At 39.3% G+C, this 20079-nt stretch overlaps 1 pseudogene; it reads right to left on the bottom strand.

Annotated features, from left to right (window-relative positions):
• Positions 1 to 15341: 15341 nt before the first annotated feature.
• LOC107284037 lies at positions 15342 to 19327 on the bottom strand (annotated as a pseudogene).
• Positions 19328 to 20079: the final 752 nt, after the last annotated feature.

Genomic DNA, 20079 nt, shown 5'->3' with positions numbered 1-20079 from the left:
TTCCTCTTTAGGATTTTTATCCATGGAATTTTTCTTAGGCTATCTCTGCGTTTGTTAAAATCAGCTCTTTTAAAGTTTAAAATTTAAAAGTTTAAAAGTGATTGATTACTATTTTAACTCTATGACATTCTCATAAATGTATCCATTTGCACTTTCTAAATATATCCAAGAAATAAACAGGACTGAAAAACCAAAACCAATGAAGAAAATAGCAGATGGCAATAGGGACTAAACCAGTTTGTTTTAATGAGTAAATGAGTCTAACCATGAAAAGTAGAGCTGAAAATATATTAAATCATGAGAAGTGCAAGAAATATCAAGTAGCTTTTTCATGTATAAATGAGAGTCTAAGCAAAATTTCCTCCAACAACATAACACTGGGTGAATGTTACTAAAATGTTACAGTTTCAGATAATCTAGCCATTTATTGGATTACATATTTTTTTTGTGTAAAACTACTGGGGCTAAAAATCTTTATCCAAGAGTATGGCCACTGACCCTTGTTAAGCCTCTATAGAAATAAATAGTATTCCTTTGTTAGTCTACATTAAAGAAATGGTATTTAAGCATTCTTTCTCTGCTTTCTATAATTCTTTACAGTTGTGTTCATAAATAGTTTAAATATAATTTAGTTGCTACATGAATAAGCCAGTGCATGAACAGAAACAAAATCCTCATTTTCAATAATAATAATAATAATAATAATAATAATAATAATAATAATAATAATAATAATAATAATAATAATAATAATAATGATGATGATGATGATAATAATAAAGTTGGAAGGGACCTTGGAGGTCATCTAGTCCAACCCTCTGCTCAGGCAGGAAACCCTATACCATTTGGACAAATGACTGTCCAGTCTCTTCTTAAAAACTTCCAGTGTTGGAGCATTCACCGCTTCTGGAGGCAGGTTGTTCCACTGGTTAATTGTTCTGTCAGGAAGTTTCTCCTTAGTTCTAGGTTGCTTCTCTCCTTGATTAGTTTTTATCCGTTGCTTCTTGTCCGTTGCGCTTTGGAGAATAGCTTGACTCCCTCTTCTTTGTGGTAGCCCCTGAGATATTGGAACACTGCTATCATGTCCCCCCCTTGTCCTTCTCTTCATTAAACTAGACATACCCAATTCCAGCAACCGTTCCTTATTGCTGGTTGTTGTTAAAAAAGCAGAAATCATATTAAACAAATTCTAGGCCATTTGTTAGCTTTTTACAAAATGTCAATTATTTCATATATCAAATCAAATTCCCTAAAATCTCTGAATAAAACATTACAAACACTGAGTGGAGGGAAACAAAAGTTTTGTCAAGCTGATTTTTACTGAAAAAGACCAATCTTTGCAAATTGAAGAAGACAACTTCATAATTTTGTTATATCATTCAGTTACATTTTAAACAGATTTCCCAATCTAAGTCCTTACTAAGAAATAAATTGTTTAAATGAGCACCTCCTTGTCTGTTACACATATGTGTACATATTATCTCTACATGCTACTTACTGACTTTCATTTAGATGTTTTTTTATAGCTTGACATTTGTACAGTACAAAATGGATTTGCCTTCGTTGCTTGTGGAGCTTTCACCCTTCCATGGAATAGAGTCTGCAAAATAATTTTGAGATTGAAGTAAATCTGACTTGACCAAATAACATGAAATCTGATTTTATAATTATAAATTTGATTTTTCCCTTTTCATATTTATTTAAGTAAATAGAAGGTGTGATGGCTCAATGTTTAAAGACTCTGAGCTTGTCAGCTGGAAAGCTCACCGCCCAGATTTGAGACCCAAGCATCACAAAATGGGGTGTGCTCTTATTACTTGCCCCAGCTCCTGCCCTCCTAGCAGTTTGATAGCATATAATGGTGAGTAGATAGATATCTTGCCACTTTGGTGGGAAGATAACAGCATTCCCTGTGCTTTGGTGTGTAGTCATGCTGGCCACATGACCACAGAAATATCTTTGGACAACACTGGCTCCCTTGGCTAAGAAATGGAGATGGGCAGCACCCCCTAGAGTCAGATACGACTGGAAACGGGAAACCTGTACCTTTTAAGTAAACAAATGTCATTTACACAGGTATTACAGCCATCACTGTTACTTTACTGCATTTCTATATTTATAAGAAACTACTGCCAAGTCCTACATGTGTATACTCTGACACTTTCAAAATCCTGTCAATTGTTGTTAACTTACTATTTTATTAAAAAGTTAGCATACTAATAGAAACTAGGTTTAACCTTTTACAGTATATCTGCTTGCAGATCCATATCTGCTTATGCCTCTTGATGAACTGGTAATTGGTAAGCCCAGTTCCTCTTAACAGAAACTTGCAAGTCTGAAAGTACATTTCCAATTGATCTTGTTTAGTTGATGAGGCTGAAAGCATGCAATCTGGAGCGAACAAGATAATGAGACTTCATATGGGATAGGCAGTTCTTCTGTGGTTATACCATGTATAACCAGCATTTTGAATTACACCTGAAAGTTAATTTGCAATCAGAGGGCTAGAAAGTAGGCTTTCTTTGTCAGTGCACTTGCCCTCTGGAACAGCATCTGCTTGGAGATCCATATTGCCCTCACTTTGCCCAAGCTCAAGAGGCCTCTAAAATTAGATTTTTCCCCTTTGGGCCTTAAGTTAATATGTAGCTTGGAGATGATGTAGAAATATGTTCTTCCCTGAGATGATTTCTGTGTTTAATATTATGCGCTGTGTGATAAATAAGTTAAATCAATTATTAGCCAGAAGAGATTTTTGTTTTTGTTTAATATTTAGCTAACGTGTGTTGTAAAAGATGCCACAAAACCTCTTTCTATTGATTCAATGTTTATTGACTCTCTCATTAGATGTGGTCAATATTGAATAGAAAAAAAAGCAAAGGCTTTTGAATGTTACAATTACTGAAGAAAAGTATGACAGAGAGAAAAGACAGAAAAAACTAACTGTAAATATCTGGTCTAAAAGAACATAGCACTTCTTAAATTATAATGGGCCTGATACAGTTCAAGGAATGAAGTGGCTTCAAAGACCTGGTCTTTCAGCAGGACAGACTGATAGGTCTTCTTTCAGTAGGATGGATGGAATGTCTCTTATTCTTCTGCATAGCTGCTAGTGTTCTACCAGATATATTGCATTATTTTACACAAAATAAATAAATTATATATACCAATAAAAACTGCTTGATAAAGAGTATAGGAATCAAGCTCTCTCTATATGTCAGGGACAGAGTTTAAATTCTAGATCTTTTTCTTTCACCCTTTGAAGTTAACAAGACATTGACCATTCAGAGACATATCTGTTTAACTAATAATTCTGTATAGCCCGAAACTGATTGATTCCTTGATTGGTTTCTTGGATTTATAGGGCTACCAATTCAACAATATGACTCTGACTGGCATATAACCAAAACCATAAATATAACACACACACACACACACACACACACACACACACAGAGCGGGAGAGAGAGAGAGAGAGAGAGAGAGAGAGAGAGAGAGAGAGAGAGAGAGAGAGAGAGAGAGAGAGAGAGAGAGAGAGAAGAAAATCACAAAATACAAAGATCTGCAATTAGAAGTAGAATGCCTAGCAAAAAAACAAAGATAGTACCAATGGTATTATTTGCCTTAGATGCAATCCCAAAATATCTGGAGCACCACTTGAACACTGTCAACATTGACAAATTCACCATCAGTCAGTTGCAAAAGGCAGCTTTACTGGCAACAGATTACATCACACACACACACACACACACACACACACACACACACAAACGGAGTAAGTAAACCATGGTATAAATTGACATATATTGACTCCATTATAGAAGGACATGGCCTCTTGAAATAGCAAAATCATTGTATGCTTTGGATATTTTTTTAAAATGTGGGAATTTTGTTTTTTATCTGCGGAAAACCACAGTCCTGTTGAATTATATGGCTTGGCGAAAGTTTGTTCCTATGATTTTGTTTCATAAGACATTGGGCAGTTTCTGCCAGCTCCTACCGCAATGTGCCTATATTCCCCATGCATTTTCTGAAGGTTCAGCACTTTGAAAAGGAAAGAGGCAGGGAAGCCCTGTTCTAGGAATGAGACCCACTCTCAGCTGGAAAGTTAAGATATAAGCCTATACATTTTATATCGGTAACAGATACTGTTTTTTTCAAAATTGCATTACTTTGTTGTACATTATATCAAAGTTTATGATATGGTGATACATCTGCCTTATAAAATATTGCTTTTTAAAAAATGGTTCTCATGTGAACAAGCCTCAGTGAATTTTAGAAATGTGGTGGTGTGCCACATTTGAATTTAGATTCAGTTTTTATGGAGCCAATCTTAAGATTTAGGTATGTTTCTCCCATAGAGACTATTACTGTGACTCCCAAGACTTATGTGAGAATGTTCTTAAACAGACTGAAAATTGTATTGTAATCAGTTATCTTTTTTTCATGGTGTTCCAATCATTACGCTTTTTTATTTATGGGAAATCCAAAACAAACCTATAAAAGATTCAAATCTTTATTTTTTTTAAAAAAAAAGTAATTTAAAATGATTTTTCTATTTTTACTGCTTTCCACGTGTTAGAATTATTGCATTTGTGTGCACACTATGTCTGTGTATGTGGTAATTTCCCAATCCTAGCTAAACTTTAATTAAACTGTCTGATTTACATCCCATCTGGATATATGTTGGTTCAAGCTGTAAAATGAAGAAAACAGCTTGAATATGTAGGGACATTATATCCATTTTATTCTTTGAGGAATTTCATCTATCATATAGTAACCCGGGTTCATGATTTTTATTTTATACAATGTCCTTCAGTTTCCATGTGCCTTAACTTGACTATGGTTTTATGGTTATCAGCATAAAATACATCTGGAAATATTTGTCTTTTTTTTTTTACTGTGGGCACAACAGCACACATCAAAAATGAAATTTAGTTGCCTGCTCTCAAAGAGAAACACATACATGACACACACCTAAAACATACTATGTACAACATATGTATAGACCCACACCCCTACATATACATAGCAAATAAATATTAAATATTGTCCATCTTGAATATATAACGGAAGGAGGAAGCTTGAGAGTTCACAAGGTTAATGCTGTATGGAATGAAACTATGGCTGAATCTGGATGTTCTGCTACGGATACCATGAAGCCTCCTCCCAGAAGGTAACAAGGAAAACAGGTCGTGAAGAGGATGTGTAGTGTCCCAGATAATCTTACGGACCCTGCTCAAGCAGCGCTTCTGTGCTATGTCCTGGATGGGATGGAGGGGATTGCCAATGATCTTTTCGGCCATTCTCACCACTCTCTGCACCGCCTTCCTGTCTGAAGCAGTGATGCCTCCAAACCAGACTGTGATGCTGTATGACAGGATGCTCTCGATTGTCCCCCTGTAGAAAGTGGTCAGAACAGGGGAAGGAAGATATGCTTTTCTCATGCGACGCAGAAAATGCAGGCACTGCTGTGCCCGCTTCACCAGTTTCTCACTGTTGAATTCAAATAGAAGATAAAGTACAAAGGCAAGATTTTTTAAAAATCTTTATTTTACTGTTATTGCTTAAAATGTTTCATACTTTTCTACCAAAAGAAACCTAAAGTAGCTATTATAAAAGCTAAATACAATAAATATCTTCACTAAAGCAGGGGCACAAGAATCAAAATCAGCAGTGAACTATTTTAAACTGTTGTAGATTAATTTCAGATGCTATATAATCCCACAATCTGGCAAAAAGACATGGTGTCATAAATAAATAAATAAATAAACAAACAAAAAAACAAAAAAACAAATAAATAATATCATAACATAAAAAGAAACCTCTAAAATTGGGAAAATGTGATAACCGTGCTATCACCAACTTTGCTTCAGAAGTGTATGTTTAAAGGAAGCCATTCTAGCAGTTTTTAATGGCTGAAATCAGGTGGTAAAAGGCACCCCTTTAGGGATTTTGATTTCATGTTTTAAAGATCACAGTTAGCTAATATAAGGACAGTATTCTGTGTTTTCTATTCTTCATCAAGTCAGCATACTAATAGAGTTATGTAGCTTCTGAACAATCTTAATTTATTACAATGATAAAATAACAAGTAATTTAGGGTATTTCTTTCTGTATGGAGTTAACACTATAGTTACTATAGAAGCTATAAGATCTTGGACTGTACCATAAATACCCTATAATTATTTTGTTAATGTATTACTATGCCTATTAGACAACAAGACAATCCCTTTGATACAATCATTGCCTGTATCAAGTCTTCCTTGATCATTGAAATGGGCTTTTTAATGGGCACGTGTGGTTCCTTCTATTCTCTTTTGTTTAATTTAAGAGAAAGAATGCTATTTCTGTAAAATGCCAGTACATTTTTATTCCAGTTTTACTTAATGAATAAAGTTAAATAGAGTTACCATTCCATATACATTTGAACTATGGAACAATGAAGTAGTCCTATGTGAAAGCTCTTAAATTTATGGCTTAAAGTAGTAGGTTGAATTTTAAAATCCCCTATTATTGTATTGTAGGGATATGTATTTCAAATTACATCAGTACTTAATGTACTAACTCACGGGTCAGCAACCCGTGGCTCCGGAGCCACATGTGGCTCTTTCAGCCGTCTCCTGTGGCTCCCTGTCCTCAGCCACCATGTGCAGTCTGAAAAAAAAAGTGGGACTAAAAAAGTTCAACCAATCAATTCAAACTTCTCACGAAGTTTGAACTGATTGGTTGAACTTCTTTGGTTTGTGGGACTGCCCACAAACCTCTTTCCTTCTTCAAATTGCACGTGGTGGCAGGGAGGAAGAGCCAGGAGGATTGCTGGAAAGGTGGCAGAACCTGGGTAAGGAGCCGCGGGTGGCTGGTCTCGGGATTCCTCTTCCCTGCCCAGCGGGTCTCCCCTCACCCTGCTCCGCCGCTGCCTGTTAGTTGGGGGGGTCGCTGGGGGTCTCGGTAGCTTCCCCTCTCCACCCGCGCCTTTCGGCTGTCTCACGGGCAGCATATCTCCGTGGCCTCTTTCGAGAGATTCCCCCCCGGCGCCTGCCCAGCCCTTTCCCCACCTACTGCGTGGTGCCTCTTGGTCGTCCTCCCACTGCTGCTGCCGCCGCCTCTGCCTGTCATGCTGGGCGAGGCCGGAGACGTGGCGGCAACCAGGTAGCCATGCCCCTTTGATATCCTCCCGCTGCTGCCACTGCTGTGGAGCTCTCTGCCACTTGGCCCCATCGGTGGCACCTTCCTTGGCCGCTTTCGGGGAGCTGCTGCCACCACTGCTACCCTTCACTGTCCTCCTGCCACCGCTGCTGGTCGTGCTGAGCAAGGCCAGAGAGGCAGCGGCAACCAGGCAGCTGCACCCCTTCGCCGTCCTCCCGCTGCCGCTGCTGCCGCAGGGCTCTCCACCACTCGGCCCCATCTCAGCCCCATCGGTGGTGCCTTCCTTGGCCGCTTTCGGGGAGTCGCCGCCCCTGCCCTCGGTGCTGCAGGAGAAGGAGACCTTGGGCTGCAAGTCCGGCGGCAGGTCGGGACCCCCCTCGTCCCCGTGGCGGCACTCCCCGTTGCCGGCGCAGCCACCCATGGTGCAGCCACGCTGCAGGGAGAGCTGCATCCCCTTGGCGCCCTCCTCTTGCGACAGCGAAATGGTCGAGGATGTGGTGGGGTGGCAGCCAGGCCGGCAGTGGCGGGGACCCTCGACGATGCTGCAGTTGCCGCCGCCGTGCTGTCACCAGAGCCGCTGCCTCCTGTCCTGTTCCCCCCTGCCCTTTTGGTGCCATCTGCCTTTCGTTCTCTTTCTCGCTCCTCACCTGGAGAGAGAGAGAGAGAGGGAGAGAGAAAGAGAGAAAAAGAGAGAGAGAGGAAAGAGAAAGAGAGACAGAGAGGAAAAAGAGAGAGGAAAGAGAGAAAGAGAGAGGAAAGAGAGAGAGAAAGAGAGGTAAGAGAGGGAGAGAAAGAGGGAAAGAAAGTGAGAGGAAAAAGAGAAAGAAAAAGGGAGAGGGGGAGCAGAAAGAGAGAAAGAAAGAGAGAGGGAGAGGAAAGAGAGTGAGAGAGAGAGGAAAGAGAGAAAGAGAGAGTGAGAGGAAGAGGAAAGAGAGAAAAAGAGAGAAAGAGAGAGAGAGGAATGAGAGAGAGGAAAGAGAGGGAGAGGGAGAGAGAAGAAAGAGGGAGAGAAAGGAAAGAGAGAGAGGAAAGAGAAAAAGGGAAAGAGGGAGAGGAAAGAGAGAGAAAGAGAAAGAGAGGGGGAGAGGAGAAAGAAAGAGAGGGGGAGAGGAAAGAGAGAAAAAGGAAAGAGAGAAGGAGGGAGAGGAAAGAGAGAGAGAGAGAGGAAAGAGAGAGAAAGAGGGAGAGGAAGAGGAAAGAGAGAAAAAGAGAGAGGAAAGAGAGAGAGAGAGACACACACACAGAGAGAGACCCTTTTGACATCTAAAATGAAGATAACACTGCACATATCCTTTTTTACCTTTATTTTATATATACAGTGCTTTTTTTGTAAAAAAAAAAAAAGGTGCAAGAACTCCGTTCTGGGCGTTCTATGACAAAAAAAAGCCCTGTATATACACACACACACACCCACACAAACACACCCACACACACACACACATATAATAAAGGTGAAAAAAGATATATGCAGTGTTACTTTCATTTTAGATATCAAAATGGTTTTGCGGCTCCCAGCGTTTTGTTTTTGTTGGGAAATGGGTCCAAGTGACTCTTTGAGTGTTTTGGGTTGCCTACCCCTGTACTAACTCATTCATCAGAATTAAGACAATTTTAAGATCAAATTCAATTTTTTAAAGAATGTTACTTGGTTTTTAAAAAGAAATAACTTGTATTCCCCATTCTTATAATAATTTTTATTTTTCAAACTTTACCTAATTACTGTATATACATTTCTTCTATATATATTCTTTAAAGCTTCTCTCTTCTTCTGAAAGCTTCAGTGATACTGAGTAATTACTTTTACAGCTCACATGCAGTTTGAATTTAAAATTTAATCTGTTCAAATCAGCTTGCATGACAAGTGGTTGCGCTTAGCATGTTGCATGAATGATTCAGTGGATCATAATAGCTACCTTAATAATTTCTTATGAATGATTAAGAGTGATTGCATTACTAAATAGAAGTAGTTAATGGGTTTTTAAGAACCAGCATTCCTAGTAAAATTTTTCTAGATTGTCAGAGAAAAATTCATATTCTCTCTCTCTCTCATCACCATCTCTCTCTCTCTAGTAACCCCAAATCTTTTACAGATTTACTAAGTAGTGAATAAGTACTAAGTAATACCAGTATTAAGTAGTAAAGTAGTAACACTCTCAGTAAAGAATCAATGACTACATTATCGACCAAAGTGTTGCAACTTTCTTTATACTGTAGTTTTAGGAAAAATGAGAATTATTATTTGCATCATACTTTATATACCTAAGATTGGCTCAGACATAAATTCAAACTGGTAAGTTCAGACTATGGGTCTTCTTGATTCCTGACCACCTGGCAAATGTGCTAGTAATGGTAAACTTTCTTTGTTACACAAATTAGGTGGCAAAGACCATAACTCTCATTTCAGCACAGAATGAGATGAAGTAGATTTTATTTTCCTATATAGTATGTGTATATAATAAATTCATTAAAGGATGGTGATCTAATTATACTTCTAGTTACGTATAGTTTTTTTCAACCCCGATAGCACAGGAATAATTTAGTTCAAAATTCATGTTATACAATTGGAGTTCTTTCAACAAAAAAAAGATCAAGTTTACTATTATAATATGTGCTGACATTTTTCTCTTGTTTTCATTTTGCGCATGTGTGAAATGTAACATGCAAACTAGTTCATACTGAAAAGGTAATGCATTTCAGTTCAGGCATTGATTTCATATTATGTTAATAATGCTGTTTTCAAATATAGATAATAAAACCGCCACAGTCTATCATCTTTCTGAGAAGGGATTTCAGTGCATTGAATGACTATGCTGAGATCTATCAACTCCTATTTCCTGAAATATTTGTGAGTTTTACTATTTAAGATTTTTATTCACTAAACAAGATATTTGCTGGAAATTAATCTTTCTGAAGTATCATGTTCTCATATTTGATTCTGAATATGTCTTCAAGGAAAGGTTTTAGTTTTTTTTAAAAAATAGAACATTAATTTCAAAGTAGTTTTCTAGTTTGCTTCTATATTTCATGGTAATTAGATGCATGCTGTATTTTGCAGAAGACTTCTTTTAATTGTAACTAAGCAAAATTTATGGACCATAAAATATATTTTTTCCAGTTTAATAGTCTAGCAGAGTAATGCTCTAGATTTATATTAAATGTCATTCTTTTATTAAGCACATTCTTTTATTTTGTATTAACTATGTAGTACAGCTAGATATGGAGAAAAGAGAAAACTATTAAGATCTTCACAACTCAGAATAATACCCAATTCTATAGCATTTTTCATTTGTACTCTCAATTGTAAGGTTCAAGAATATGCAAATTGTTTTTTGCGCAAGATCTATAAATGTAGTCTTTTCCTTGAAAAGTCCCATGGGCATTTATTTTAGAAAAAACATCAACAATCCCACATAATATAAAGGTCAGGTCAGGGATGCAGCCCAGGTTCCTTTTCACATGATGTGAGCATGAAGCAGATTATTCTTATAACTAGATTCAGGTCACAAGGATAATGTATATTTAGGCCCTGGCTGGGTCAGTGGATTAAATAAAGACAAATAACCTTAATGTTTAACTTAGACAAAACAACCTGGCCTTCTATATTGAGCAAGTTGCAGAAGTGGCTCATCTGCCTTATAAAATGGTGCACATCCTGTGCAACATAGGGATGAAAACCACCCATTTCACAATACAGATGCTCTCAATCCATTGTTAGCTCAAAAGAAACAGGTGTATAGGTTGCATGCACTTCAGACACAATATATGGCATAAATTCCTTGCATACTTTTCACAACCATGATTCTAGTTGGGTAGCTATAGTGACCTGTAGTTTACTAAACTTTAAATTAGACTATTATATAATATTATAATGGGCAATATATGGTACTGCTTTGGAGGATTGTGTATATATAAAATCTTTAAACAACAGAGCTTAGACTGTTGACCCCAGTATTTATAAATTCATTAATCATCTTTTCCAGATGATAGATCAACCAAGAGCAAATAGCAGCAGTTCTTCCAAAATATATTCTGATCCTTTGGCAGCATATTTGTAGAGTGAAAGTTTATGATTAATACTACATCTTTAAAAAGTATATTTTTAAATAATCCCTTTGCAAAATTCAGTCAACTTCTCAGACAAAATTGTTTTCTGCAAACTTCTAACACTATTACAGTATCTACTGAAAGACCTGAGAGGGTTTTCTAGTATTGGTAGCTGTTTCTGATCTAAATTCTACTAGAAAAAAATTGTTACCAATCTTAGAATCTTTAGATTTGTGTTTAAATATGAAAAGCAGGATTAAGGTAGTACCGAAGTGAATGATTAACAGTCATGTTTAACATACAGAAGATAACTTGGTTCCAAAAATCTTGCTGGATTGAGCAATGGAGCCACACATGCAGGAGATATGCTATTCTTTGAAACATCTGCAAAATAGACACAGTTATTTATTCCATCCTTCCTCAGTAGGATGTCCTCCAGAATAGTATATATAATCAGGGCTTTTTTTCTCTTAGAACACCCAGAACGGAGTTCTGGCACCTTTTTTGGATGGAACCTTGTAGGGTAGGCAAGGCGGGTTGTATGACATGTGTGAGTTCCGGCACCTTTTTTTTTTTTTTTAGAAAAAAAGCACTGTATATAATATATAATAATATCCAACTCCTGGAATTCCCAGGAAGGATGACCAGGGGAGTAGGAACTTTCTCCAAGGTATTGACAGGTTGTATTGCTTTCATTCTTTCCGTATAATAAAGGTTCCTTATGACATATTGGAAAGTTTCAGACAACTCAGACTGGAAGTTTGATAGGAACGCTGGTTTATTCATTTTCTGTAATTTTGCAGGTTGTATTGCCATCTTAGCCATTGTTTTGCTAACAATGGGGGGCTGACTTTTGAATAGAAAGAAAGTCTACAGTTATTTTAAAGCATTTCTTGGGTCTCTGTTTTTGTTGTCTTAATCTCAAGAGTGCATAGTGTTGTTTTCTGTTTGATGCAGCATTGAAGAGGCAGTAGGTGAAAACAACTCTCTTTATTTAACGTCAAAACAGAAACTAACAACCAATGCTGCACCCATACTTATACACTCAGCCCAAAGGCGGCAGCCAATAGGAACTCAGTATTCTCCCGCTTAAATGCATAATAAGTAGTCTGCAGACAGAAAGTCTGGCTTGTTGGCCACGTGGCCTGCTAACCGTTTTATCACAGTTCTCAGCATCTCAATTCTCATACTTTAACTCAATACATTACACCCCTTCCCTCTAGATCATTTACACTTACAAAACCTTTTCCAATGGCAAAATGGCATAACTTTGTGCATAAACATTACACTGTTCCAATGGCAAAAATACATAAGCATTCAAGTTTACAATGACAGAAATCTTATGTAGTCTGCTTGTTTCTTTAGAATCTTAATAAAGTGACAGAATAGAACTCGGTGAAACATACTAAACAGAACAACTGGATAAAAGTATGGAAATAATAATCCATTTTAACTGAATAAAAACAAACACATCATATTACTCTCAAGAAAAAACTTGCAGATATGGGGGTTTTTTGAACACATATTACTTGTGAACTTTAGACTGATATTGATTTTATTATAACCATTGGGCCAACAATACTTACAGAAATGCCAAACAGAAGCAGTTAAATTTACAATTGGTATTGTGTTTATTTCCCCAGAATGCAATGCCCTGATGGATGTGATTCATTATAGAACATTTAGAAAGTGGTACAGGTAATCCTTGACCACAACTGAGCTCAAAATTTCTGTTGCTGAGTGAGACAGTTGTTAAATGAATTTTGTCCCATTTTACATTGTTAATTGAATCACTGCAGTTGTTAAAATAGTAATGTGGTTGTTAAGTGAATCTGGCTTCCCCTTTGACTTTGCTTGTCAGAAGGTCTCAAAGGGTGATCACATGACCCTGGGACACTGCAACTGTCATAAATATGAGCCAGTGGCTAAGCATCTGAATTTTGATCACATGACTATGGGGATGCTGCAATGGTCGTAAGTATGAAAAATGGTCATAAGTCATTTTTTTAGAGCCTCATAACTTCAAACAGTCATTAAATGAAAGGTTGTAAATCAAGGACAAATCCAGCTACCTACTCTGAAAGTTCTTCCTGCCATATGGTTGTGGGAGAAGAAGAGGGAGAGGAAAGGTACAAATCCAATTGTCTGTCAGTAAAATAGTCTTTTATTGATAAAGTTCTATGTAATTGTAATATGAATAAAACAACAGTTGCTTAGAATGAGACAGTTATATTGTATTGCAGTGATTCAAACCATATCATAGCATGTATTTATCATTTTTTTTACATTTTAGCTCTATAGCATTTTATCCAATAAAGTCTAATAAAAACAAATCTTTTTAAACAATGAACATCCAGTCCATAGAATCCTCAAATGTAACTCTAGTACTCCATAATGGATTTTTTTAGGAAAGTCATAGATATGTCATAAAGGATTATGATGGGAGGAAAGATAGACAAAATTTCTGATTCTGAATTTAACCCCCCACCCACCCAGACACACACGCACTATAATACACTTTCTAAGTCCTGCATCAGATCAGGGCTTTTTCAGAGTCTGTAGCAGGAAGGAAAGGACAGGATATTTATCATAAGTTAGAGATTCTCTTAGGTAGGAAAACAGTTTTTTTCCTGAAACATATTATGGTGCCTATACCTAATAAGCTATTCAAACTTTTAAATAGCTGATCAATATTCTTCAGCTCTTCTCAAACAGATGTTAAATCTCAACTACTTTATCGTGCCATCAAAAGCTTCCCATTGAGTAGGCATCCTGTATCTCTAGTTAGCAGGTGCTTTTGCTGTAGTTTTATTTCTAGGTTATGCGAGAGTGTATAAATGAACATCAGGCTGTACTTAAACATTTTGACATGAACATTCACAGTTGTCAATGAATTGATATTTGATGCCTGGAGGACTATGACACATTATATCTTCAAATTTTAATTCACTTTTGTTTCTAACATTAGGAATAAAGCAAGTATTATTATACAGTCATGAATATACACACATTCATGATATGGTCATGAATACACGCACACACACACACACACACACACACACAAACCCTCACACTTTAGAATACTTTAGGAGAAAGAAATATATTTTTTTAAAAATAATAAATTAAAATCCATCGTATTAATACTAGTGGGTTTTCATTTTTGGCTTTATAGCTAATGGATTGTTCCTTTTCATTACACTCCCTGGAAACAATTTTATATTTTAGTATAAAATATAAAATATTCCACCCAAATATTTTTCTAAACTGAGCTTTTTTTTAAAAAAATAAAAACTTCTTTTGTTCCTTCTTTTTTCCCATTTCATCTGTGAAAAGCAGCAATATTGTGCATACTTATCATTATAATGAGGAAACAAAGCAGCTCAATAATGACCCCATAATCTCAGTATAAGCAAGCAACAAATTGAATTTAACAGGTCTTTTCTTTGCAAGTATTATCAGACAGTAATATATTTAAGACTACCCATATGATACTCCTTGACTCAAATATAAATCAGTCACGCCATGAAAAATATTGCAGATATAGTTAAAATACCTGCATGATTGAGGCAATTCTGGATACCTATTTACATACCCCTATTAATATTTTGTGGAGGTCTTCTCTAACAATTTAGTGATCGGCCTCACTACATTTTCCATAGTGTAAATCATCTGCTTTGTTACTAATACACATGAATATTTAAAAATGATAAGCAGGTAGCATTAAGACCCAACTATTTTGCATGAGTTTCAAGGAGTATTTTAAGTAGGCCTGGCAGGTATCTAAAAAGCTAGTAGTGGTACTGTTAAGTAGTGAGTTCTTGGAGGCATGGACCAGACCAATTTAATGCAACATGCTTTATTGCAAGAATAACAGAACTGAACTCAATGACAGACTGACATGCCGCCTCTAGGCGGCGACCAATCAGATTTAAAGCTGGTTTACCCGCTCAAATATGAACTTCAGTTTCCCTCAGAACGGTTGGAGACATATTTAAACCTAAACACATTAATGGTCAATAACAATACATAACACCCCTTCCCCCTGGACATGTCAACCCCCAGTACATTTTGTGTACATAATCATTTAAATATGCTGGTGGATTATGAGTTCTTTTGGAGCACTGCAAAACTGTTTGGGGCTCCCGATCAACTTACTCTTTGGCCATACCCGGTAGACCCATACCACTAACTCTGTCCGCACCAAGTAGATGGTTGTCGCTGTGTTCGGCTGAACCGGGTAAACTTGTACTGCTGTTTTCGCTCACGTCACTTGCCGGCAAACATGGTTCGCTGTTCTGCGTTGATTCTGGATCTACTCGTACAGTCTCTGAGGGTCTGACCGATTCAGGAATGTCCACTTCCCTATGCAAGTCTATAGTTCTCTCGTCCTCTGCACCAAGACTTTGACTTGCCAGCCGCTGCTGCAATTGGTCAATGTGGCATCGAACCACAGGACCGTCGTCCAGGGCCACCTTATAGGATAGTGGCCCTGACAACTTTGTCACAATAGCAACCACCCAAGGTACCCCCTGCCCATAATTTCTTGCCCAAACAGGCTCACCCAAATGTAAATTCCTCGAAGGCTTGGGTTGTGACGTTTCTGCAGCTGCTCTGTCAGGATGGAGACGGTCCAACTTTGTTGTTAGTTGACGACCCCATCTCAGCTTGGCTGGGCTGCGACCTGTAGCAATACTCGGGGTTGTGTGCTGGCATAAAAGCAAATCTGCCAGGTGATGATTCCAGTCTCCGTTCCTTAGTCTTTTAAGAGACTCTTTAGTGGATCTCACCATCTGTTCAGCTTGGCCGTTGGAAGCTGGGTGAAATGGGGCTGAAGTGGTGTTCCTGATCATGTTGGCTTTAAGGAAGGACTGGAACTCTGCTACCATGAATTGTGCCCCATTGTCTGACATGATGACATCCGGCCGACCGTGTGTAGCAAAAAGCCTGCGCAGTTCCTAGATGGTCCTGGCAGTGGTCATAGATTGGACAGGTACTACCTCTAGCCATTTTGAATAACTGTCCACGACAATGAGGAATACCTGTCTCTGAAATGGACCTGCAAAGTTGATATGCACGCGAGACCATGGAGTCTGTGTGGTCTCCCAGCAGTGCACTGGAGCTTGAGGCATTTCTGGCTGGATTTCTTGGCAAACCCTGCAGCTCCTGACTTGAGCCTCAATGGTGTTATCCAAACCTGGCCACCACAAGTAGCTTCATGCAAGTGCCTTCATTCTGATGATGCCAGGATGTCCCTCATGCAGAGATTCTAATACCCTGGCTCGCAATGTGGGCGGGACAATCACCCTGCTTCCCCACAATATGCAATCTTTGTGGGCTGACAGCTCATCTTTTTTATTGGTATAACTCTGGAACTCAGGACTTGGCCTGTTTTCTGGCCACCCCCTCAACACCCAGTTCAAAATGCGACTGAGTGACAGTTTCGGCGGCTACATCTCCCACATGTAGGGGCGTTTCAGGAAGATCCTGGATTGCCAGGATGCAAGCTGCTGGGGCTGGGTCAGGATCTGTTTGAGGCAGAGGCAGTCGGCTGAGTGCATCAGCATGGCCCATTTCCTTGCCAGGTTTGTGGACTAGCCTGTATGAATAGGCAGCCATAAAAATTGACCATCGCAGCATCCTAGGCAATAGAATCTGCGGAGTCTGCTTGTCTGCTGTAAAGAGGCCAAGCAACAGCTTGTAATCAGTGAAAATGGTGAATGGTCGCCCGTATAAGAAGTCATGGAATTTCTTGATTCCTGCTACAATAGCGAAGGCTTCCTTATCTATCTGCACATAATTTCTCTCTGCAGCAGATAATATTCTAGAGTAATAAGCTATAGGAGCTTCATGGCCATCTGCCATTTTATGGCTTAGAACTGCTCCGATGCCATACAGTGATGCATCACAAGCTAAAATCATGGGCAATTTCTCATTAAAATGTGTTAACATGGAGTTAGACGATAGCAGTGATTTGACTGCTCTGAATGCTTTGTCGTGGGTGCTTGTCCAAATCCAGGGTGCTTTTTTATCTAAAAGATGATGGAGTGGCTTGGCCAATGCCACTTTGTGTGGCAGAAATGAGTGATAAAAATTTTATAGTCCCAGGAATGCCTGTAATTCCCCTTTGGACTTAGGTCTTGGGGCTTGTTGGATCGCTTTTAGCTTAGCTTCTGATGGGTGGATTCCAGCGGAATCTATTTGAAATCCCAAGAACTCAGTAGAGTCCACTCCAATCTGACACTTTTCTTTCTTTAACTTCAACCCCGTTTCACGAAATCATTGAAGTACTGTTTTGAGGTGATCTGCCGCAGATTCACCAGTAATCAGGACATCATCAAAGTAGGGGCAGATGCCTGGTATATTTTTAAGTGTCCGTTCCATCACGCTTTGGGACAATCCCAGGGCAACACTTACCCCAAACTGCAGACAATGAACTCTGAATGCCCCTTTGTGAGTGATGATTGTCTGTGCCTCAGCTGTGGCGTCATCAACTGGCAACTGTTGGTAAGCTTGTGCGAGGTTGGGTTTGGAGAACAAACAATCTCCTTGAAGTGATGCGAGGATGTGACTAACCACTGGCACTGGGTAAGCGTGTTGCTGTAGTGCCTTGTTGATTGTGCACTTATAGTCTGCACAAATATGGACGTCCCCATTTGACTTCACTAGGGTCACTATGGGAGTCTCCCATAGGCTACTGTCCACTGGTTGGAGCACTCTCTGTTGCACTAATTTGTCCAATTCTGAATCAATTTTTGGTTTAAGCGCAAACGACACTCTGCGCAGTTTAATCCTGATTGGCGTGACAGCTGGATCAAGATAAAGGGATATGGGTGCCCCTTTATATTGTCCTAAGTTAGGACTGAACACATCGGCGTACTCTTGGCATACTGCTCCCAGGTCAGCCGTCTGGGTGCGATTTATGCCAGTTACTCGAATGCCCAGGGCCTCGAACCAGTCTAATCCTATTAGACTTGTATGTTGTCCTTCTACGACCACAACGTTGAGGGGCCCCTCAAACTCTTTGAACCTTACTCTCACGGTGGTTTCACCTTTTACCGCGATGCAGCAATTTTGAAAATCTGTCAGAACAAGGCTTGACAGTTTGAGTTGAACTCGCTTCTTGCCCTGTCTGCAGATATGACTAAAAGTCTTATGCAAAATAATAGACAGAGCTGACCCTGTGTCGAGTTCCATGGAGCAAGGGACCCCTTGTATTTTGACTCGAAAACTCAGCTTCTCTTTAAGAGGGCGTTGGGCTCCTGTTCGCAGGATGCTTCTCCTCCCAGAACAGTATTTGACCCTATTCTGCCCCGGGGCCCATTTACCTTTCTGCTGGGCATCTGCAGTCTGAGCATCTCTCTGGTGATTTCTACAGATTCTGGTGATGTGGCCATGCTTCCCACAGGCACGGCACACTGCTGTGCGAAACCTGCACTCAGCCCTTTTGTTTTGGCCCCCACAGCTTGCACAACTATGAGGACTAGTAACTTGTGCTGTAGGATGATGTCGTCTAACAGTTTCCCTCTGTAACTGGTTGATCTCATTGTCCTCTACTGCGTCTTCCAGCTCAATGGACTCTTGGTACACAGTTACCTGGCTGGGGGTGTCTTTTGAGGCTGTAGAGCCTTCATCGCTCCACCGGCAGCGGCGTCTGCAATGATCTCCTTCAAGGCATCTTGGAAGGACAGCTTTTCCATTGCAAATAGGCGCTGTTACAACTCTCTATTCATCAGTCCACATACGAGCCTGTCCCTGAGGCGATCTTCCAGGTCAGGAAAATTACAATGGCGTGACACTTGCCAGAGTGCGGCCATGAATTCAACTATCAATTCCCCTTCCTTTTGCTCTCTCAGTTTGAAGGCATGACACCAAGCGATTATGGAAAGCTTGGGTTCAAAATGTTCTTTCATTTTTTTTAAAAATCAGCATACATTACTGATTCGATGCTGGCTGGCACCACCAAATTTTCCGCTATGTCGTATGTGGCCTGTCCACACACGCAGAGCAGGGTCGTCGTTTTTAACCCATCCTCTCCGACCTGGTTGGCCCGCAAGTAGGTGTCCACCTTGGAGATGTAGGAGCTCCAGTGTTCTGGGTGGGAGACATCGAACTCATTGAGTCTGCCCACCTTTGCCATGGTGGATTAGTGGTGAGGTCTTGGACCTGCCTTCCTTGCAATGAAGGAGTGAACTGGCTAAAATCTGGGGATGGATCCCTCAGGACAATGTGTCTCCAGTTCGGCTTGCTGGCAGGCAGGGTTGGGACATGGTCCCGCTAGGGCTCTGATGCCTGGTTTAAAACCCTGTGATTTCAAATCTAAAAGGCATCACTCCTTCAGCAGGATCCCACCTTCATCGCCACTGTTAAATAGCGAGTTCTTGGAGGCATGGACCAGACCAATTTAATGCAACATGCTTTATTGCAAGAATAATAGAACTGAACTCAATGACAGACTGACAGATATTTATACATGCCGCCACTAGGCAGCAACCAATCAGATTTAAAGCTGGTTTACCTGCTCAAATATGAACTTCAGTTTCCCTCCAGAATGGTTGGAGACATATTTAAACCTAAACACATTAACGGTCAATAACAATACATAACAGGTACTATGATTCTATGAAATTAACATTATAATATGTCACCATTCAACATCACACTCTGATCACATGAAATAATTTTTGTAGGGGCTATTAGGCAGCCTATCAGTTGAACTTAACACTGCCCATAACTATAATTTCTGTTACATGTGGTTTAATAGAAACCAAAATGGTGATTACATACTACTCAGACTGCTGAAGAGGAGAAGCAAAAGACAGTGTAACCATTAGCAGATCCTAACTGTTATTTCTGGATGTCAAGTGCTGTTAGTTCTGTACTTCTGTCTTT

The sequence above is a fragment of the Protobothrops mucrosquamatus genome, unplaced genomic scaffold (genome assembly GCF_001527695.2).
Source record: "Protobothrops mucrosquamatus isolate PMUCROS unplaced genomic scaffold, P.Mucros_1.0 scaffold63, whole genome shotgun sequence".
Taxonomy (NCBI): Eukaryota; Metazoa; Chordata; class Lepidosauria; order Squamata; family Viperidae; genus Protobothrops; species Protobothrops mucrosquamatus.
This window is presented reverse-complemented; position numbering and strand designations above follow the sequence as displayed.